Here is a 6,246-nt window from a genome sequence, read left to right on the forward strand (position 1 = left end):
CTTCTCCTCCCATGCCCTCTCCTCATGGCAGAGCTTCCCTGCAGTATCTCTCTAGCAGGGGAGCCATTCCAATTCTCACACAAGATAACTCAATTTCCTGTCCTGGGTTTTGAGCTTTCCTGAGGTTTCTTTGTTTAACTGGTTGGAGAGGCTGCTGTATTCCTTACACTAGATTACTGATGTGGGCATTATTTACAAATCAGCTGTTTGTGTATACTCCTTGATTCATTAGAACAGAGATAAAAATCATACCAAATTAGAAGAATAAAAATAAAATATGGCATGCAATTGGGGCAGCTCAAACCTGACTTATTTAAATAAGCTATTTATGCCAGAAAAGGGAAAATGTATTTTAAGAATGGACACAAACTATCATCATTTTTGGGGGGGTGGGGCAATGAGGGATAAGTGACTTACGGAGGGTCACACAGTTAGTAAGTGTCAAGTGTCTGAGGCTGGATTTGAACTCAGGTCCTCCTGAATCCAGGGCCACTGCTTTATCCATTGTGCCACCTAGCTGCCCCATCATCATTTTAAAAAGAATTTTAACTAATGTAAATCAGTTACCAAAATAGGAAGGCCAAAAGAGCCTAGATAATACCAGTGCCAATAAACATTTTGGCCAAGTGACATGTCACTACATGTCAGCCAAGAACAATATCAGTTTACAATATAAACTCACTTGTAATATCTTAAAAAGGAAGATCATAAAAAATTATGAGCAGTATTGCTCAATAAAACAGTAATATGCAGGGAAGAGAAACAAGTTTACAGAAAGTTTGGCAAGAAAGCTAATTAAGCCAGATCAAGTGTAACCAGGAGGGTAACAACAAACAAAGAATGAAAAAGATCTGTCAAGATTGTTTGAAATTTAATTTTTTGATTTCAATTTAAATTCTGAACTTTCTCCCTCCTTCTCTCCTTTCCTCCCTCCCTCCCCACCCACACTACAGGTCACCATTTCACTCATATACACACACAAAAAAAACATTCATACACGTGTGTATGTGTGTGCATGTATGAATATTATATGTGCACATGTATATATCATATGACAGGTGCATATATGCATGTATATGTTATGGCTATATACATATTTATATGGAAAACTATACTATTCGTATTTCTGTTTATGAATTTTTTCTTCTCTGGAGGTGGACAGCATATTCCTTCATAGGTCCTTTGTAGTTTATTTGAATATTTATAATACTCAGAATACCTTAGTTGTTCGTAGTTATTCTTTGAAGAATCTTGTTGTTACTATATACAATGTTCTTTGTTCTGCTCATTTCACTCTTCATTATTTCTTGCGAGTCTTTCCATGTTTTTCTAAAATCAACGTGCTCATCATTTCTATTTTGTTTTTTTAATAGTATTTTATTTTATTTTTTCCAATTACATGTAAAGACAGCTTTCAACATTCATTTTTTTTAAGATTTTGAGTTCCAAATTTTTCTCCCTTCCTTCTTTCCCTGCCCCCTCCCCAAGACAGCAAGCAATCTGATATGGGTTATACAGTACAATCCTGTTGAACATATTTCCATATTAGTCATGTTGTGAGTTGCTCTTCATTTCTTACAACATAATAGTATGTATCACAATTATATACCACAACTTGTTTAGCCATTCCCCAATTGATGGACAACCCTGCAATTTCCAGTTCTTTTCTACCACAAAGAGAGCTGCTACAAATATTTTAGAACATATAGGTTCTTTTCCTTTTTCCCTGCTTATCTTAGGAAACAGACCTAATAGGTGTTCCTGGGTCAAAGGGTATGATCCTTTGGACATAATTTCAGATTGCTCTTCAAAATGGTTGGATCAATTCACAGTTCCACCAACAGTCCAAATTTTTCCACATCCCCTCCAACATTGGTCACTTTTCCTTTCTATCATTTTATCATTTTTTTTTTGGGTGGGGCAATGAGGGTTAAGTGACTTGCCCAGGGTCACACAGCTAGTAAGTGTCAAGTGTCTGAGGCCAGATTTGAACTCAGGTACTCCTGCATCCAGGGCCAGTGCTTTATCCACTGTGCCATCTAGCCACCCCTCCTTTCTATCATTTTATAATTTTTTTTTTTTAGTGAGGCAATTGGGGTTAAGTGACTTGCCCAAGGTCACACAGCTAGTAACTGTGTGTTAAGTGTCTGAGGTCGGATTTGAACTCAGGTACTCCTGATCTCCAGGGCTGGTGCTCTATCCACTGCGCCACCTAGCTGCCCCCCTTTCTATCATTTTAGCCAGTCTGATAGGTGTGAGATGATATCTTATAGTCATTTTAATTTGCATTCTCTAATAGATAATGGTTTAGAGCATTGTTTCATGACTATATACAGCTTTGATTTCTTCATCCAAAAACTGCCTGTTCATATCCTTTGACCATTTATCAATCAGAGAATGACTCATATTATAAATTTGACAAGGTTCTCTGTATATATGAGATATGAGAACTTTATCTGAGAAACTATCTATACCCCCCCCATTTTCTGCTTTCCTTTTAATCTTGGCTACATTGATTTTATTTATACAAAACCTTTTAATTTAATGTAATAAAATTATTCATTTCATATCCCATAATGCTCTCTATCCCTTGTTTACTCATAAATTCTTCTATCCATAAGTCTGATAGGTAATATGTTCCATGTTCTTCTAATTTACTTCTCAAGATTTTTCTAAGAAACTCTTTTCTCCATCAAGTACAGGGGTGCTGCCACATTTGGACCCTAATATCATAGTCCCTGATGTCCTGAATGAGGAAGTAGAAATAGTAGTAAACAAAGATGCAAATAGACCAAGTATGAACAAAAGGTTCCTCGACTGGAACTGATACAAATTTGAAGGCATTAAGGGATCCCATCAATTTACTAGGTATCTGAAAGAGGAAAGGATACTAAATACTTGGGAAAAATCAGGGAAACACCTCTTCTCAGATCTTAGTGCATCCAGCCCAAGACCCAGAGCTTCAACATTGGAAAGAGTTTTAATCATTGGAAGGCCTATTAAAGAAGACACATTATCATTTACTTTGCTACTGCACTCTATGGACCATTGGGCCTTTACATGTGACTTGCAGCAAAAACCACCTATATGTGTTGTCCGCCCCACTTAGAATGGGAACACTTTAGGATCAGAAACTGTTTTGCTTCTCTTTTTGTATCCTTAGTGCTTAGAACAGAGCTTTCCATATAGTAGACTCTTAATCAATGCTTTTTACATTCATTCATTATTAATTTAAAAGGCAGTTGAGAAAATGTCAATAACTGCTGATGCATATATACCTCCTTTCCTATCTCTATAAAATTTTTATGAAAGTAATCTACAACCATGTCAGGGGGAGGGCATCCCTGACGACGGAATGAGTAGGAGGCCAGCAGCCCTATTCTATAAAGGTCACATCTTTATGATCATACAAAAATGAAGTTAATTCAAGATCCTACTATGCTTGTTTGCTGACTATAAAAAAATTTTGTTTTTTAAAACAAAATGGGACCTCTTCAACATCTCCTATGCATTTGCTATGCTTGTGTAAGATTTTTTTTACAAAGATTTAACAACAGGAATACCTTTGTTTGTTGTGTTGCAAAAATTTCAAAGTTGCAGTGTTAGATGGAGAAAAAAACAATGTCTCCAAGCCAAAGAAAATAGGTTTATTGAGAGAGAGATCCTGTCTCACAATAAAGCTGGTCTCAGGTCTAGGACCCACGGACCCCAAGCCTCAGAATCCATGGATAGTTATACACAATGACTCCTCCCACAATTTAACATAATCCAAATACAATATGTATGTACAAATACAATAAGTATGGAATAGGAAGAAAGAAACCATCAGACACTAGCATAGTCACTTGTCATTCTATATATCCTACTGAAAATAACCCTGTTACTAAGTAACAGGCTCATAATGTAAGAAACCATCTACTCGATTGTGTTTTTGCCATCTCAGACAGCACAACCTCTCTTACCTCTCTGTACCTCTTGAGTTGTTTCCTAAAATCAAGAATTACCATATTGGCTAAGCTTGGTTTTCCAACTCCTCACTATCCCTGATTGGTCTCTTATAGCTCAGAAGTTACTATTTTAAGTATCTGACCTTTAAGCTGATTTGGTAGTTATACCTAAGCACAATTGGAAGTCAGATAGTTGAATCTTTGGTTAAGCTTGTAGACAAGTTAGTATTTGCCTTATCTCCTTTCAATTCTTACTTACTTCATTATCATTTTCTTAAGCTACTAAAGAATATTGTAGTTTGTAGTCTATAAACTGCTTAGTACTACTGTTAAATCACTTGAATTTAAGTGATGGGGAAAATCTCACTCACAGTTAACCCTCCAGTTATAAAACAAGGAGACCTATGTTTGACGTGTTTGCTGCTGTCGTGGATAACATCCATCAGAGTCCCAATCAGTGTGGGATTCCCTGTGCATAGTGAGAGTGTACAGTGTTTCTATTTGAAAATGGCATCATACTGCTTTTATGAAGCCCCAGAACATTAGGAACATCCTAAATTAGATACTTAATAACTCAAAAAATTTCTGCATAACTATTCACAGAGGATAAACCAAGTAGCTATAAAATGCCTTTTGTTCAGATTTGAATATCAATAAATCAATAAGTATTCTATAAGTACTTAATATGTGCCAGGCACTGTGCTAAGTAATTGAGACCTGCCTTTGCCCATTCTCCCCCACCCCCCAAAAAAAGGCAAAATAATGTACCTGCTCTAAAGGAGCTTACATTCCAGTGAGAAAGACATTATACATGCATGCATACATACACACAAATACATATATACACATATGTATATGTGTGGTATGTATATGTATAAACATTGTGTGTGTGTGTGTGTGTGTGTGTTATATAAGATCTATGCAGAGTAGATGGAAGGCACTCTCAGGGAAGGGCACCAGCAGCCAGGGGAATCAGGAAAATTTTCCTGTAGGGAGCTGTATTTGAGCTGGGTCTTAAAAATATCCAGGTAATATAAGAGGCAGGAATTAAGAGAAAGAGCATTCCAGGTATTCCACAGCCAGTGGAAAGTCATGGAGATAAAAATTAGAGCTTTATGTATGAGGAATAACAAGTAGAAGTATTGTTAGTCTGTAGAATGACAGAAGGGATTGTAAATGTATAAAAAGCCTGGAAAGATAAGGGGCCAGGTTGTAAAGAGATCTAAACATCAAACTAAGGCATCTATATTTAATCTTAGAGGTAATGGTGGCTGTTGGAGTTTATTGAGTAGGAAGAATAGACCTACACTTTAGCGAATCATTTTGTCCAAGGTGTAGAGAATGGATTGGAGTGGGGAGAGACTTGAGGAATTTGAGATACCTAATTGTCACTTTGAACTTGTGTTCCACACTTTTTTAAATACCAAAAGGACATTTTGGACATGGAACTGGAACTGTGTTTGATGGCAACTGAGCTTTGCTGTAAACCTAATCTCCCCAGAGACAGGTAGTATAAGCAGGGAAAGGAATATTATGTCTCCCACACTGTATATTTGTGATTATCTTTTGAAGCAAGTATATCTGTGAAAAAGCTAATTTGACTATCAGCAGCTAACAGAACTGAAATTTGGGAAACACCCCCTTACAAGTGAAGGAGCACCGGGGCAGCTAGGTGGTACAGTGGATAAAGTACAGGCCTTGGATTCAGAAGGACCTGAGTTCAAATCTGGCCTCAGACACTTGACACTTACTAGCTGTGTGACCTAGGCAAGTCACTTAACCCTCACTGTCCTGCAAAAAAAAAAAGAAAAAGAAAAACAGTTGAAGGAGCACCATGGTCAGGGCTAGGGCCAAGTGAAAGGGGATGGGAGAACCTTGGGATAAAATGGTGACATCTAACCTACCTTCTAGGCAGTGAGAACCAGGATACTCTATTTTAAAGAACTATGGACAAACAGGCTAAAGAAAGAATTGGAGGGGCAGCTAGATGGCACAGTGGATAGAGCACCAACCCTGGAGTCAGGAGTACCTGAGTTCAAATTCAGCCTCAGACACTTAACACTTACTAGCTGTGTGACCCTGGGCAAGTCACTTAACCCCAACTGCCTCATTAAAAAAAAAAAATGACTAAGGGGCAGCTAGGTGGCACAGTGGATAAATCACTAGCCTTGGATTCAGGAGGACCTGAGTTCAAATCTAGCTTCAGACACTTGACACTTAACTAGCTGTGTGACCCTGGGCAAGTTACTTAACCCCCATTGCCCCACCCCCCCCAAAAAAAATGACTTCCCTCTCCCCA

This window comes from Dromiciops gliroides, chromosome 2, assembly GCF_019393635.1.
Source record: "Dromiciops gliroides isolate mDroGli1 chromosome 2, mDroGli1.pri, whole genome shotgun sequence".
In the NCBI taxonomy this organism is placed as follows: Eukaryota; Metazoa; Chordata; class Mammalia; order Microbiotheria; family Microbiotheriidae; genus Dromiciops; species Dromiciops gliroides.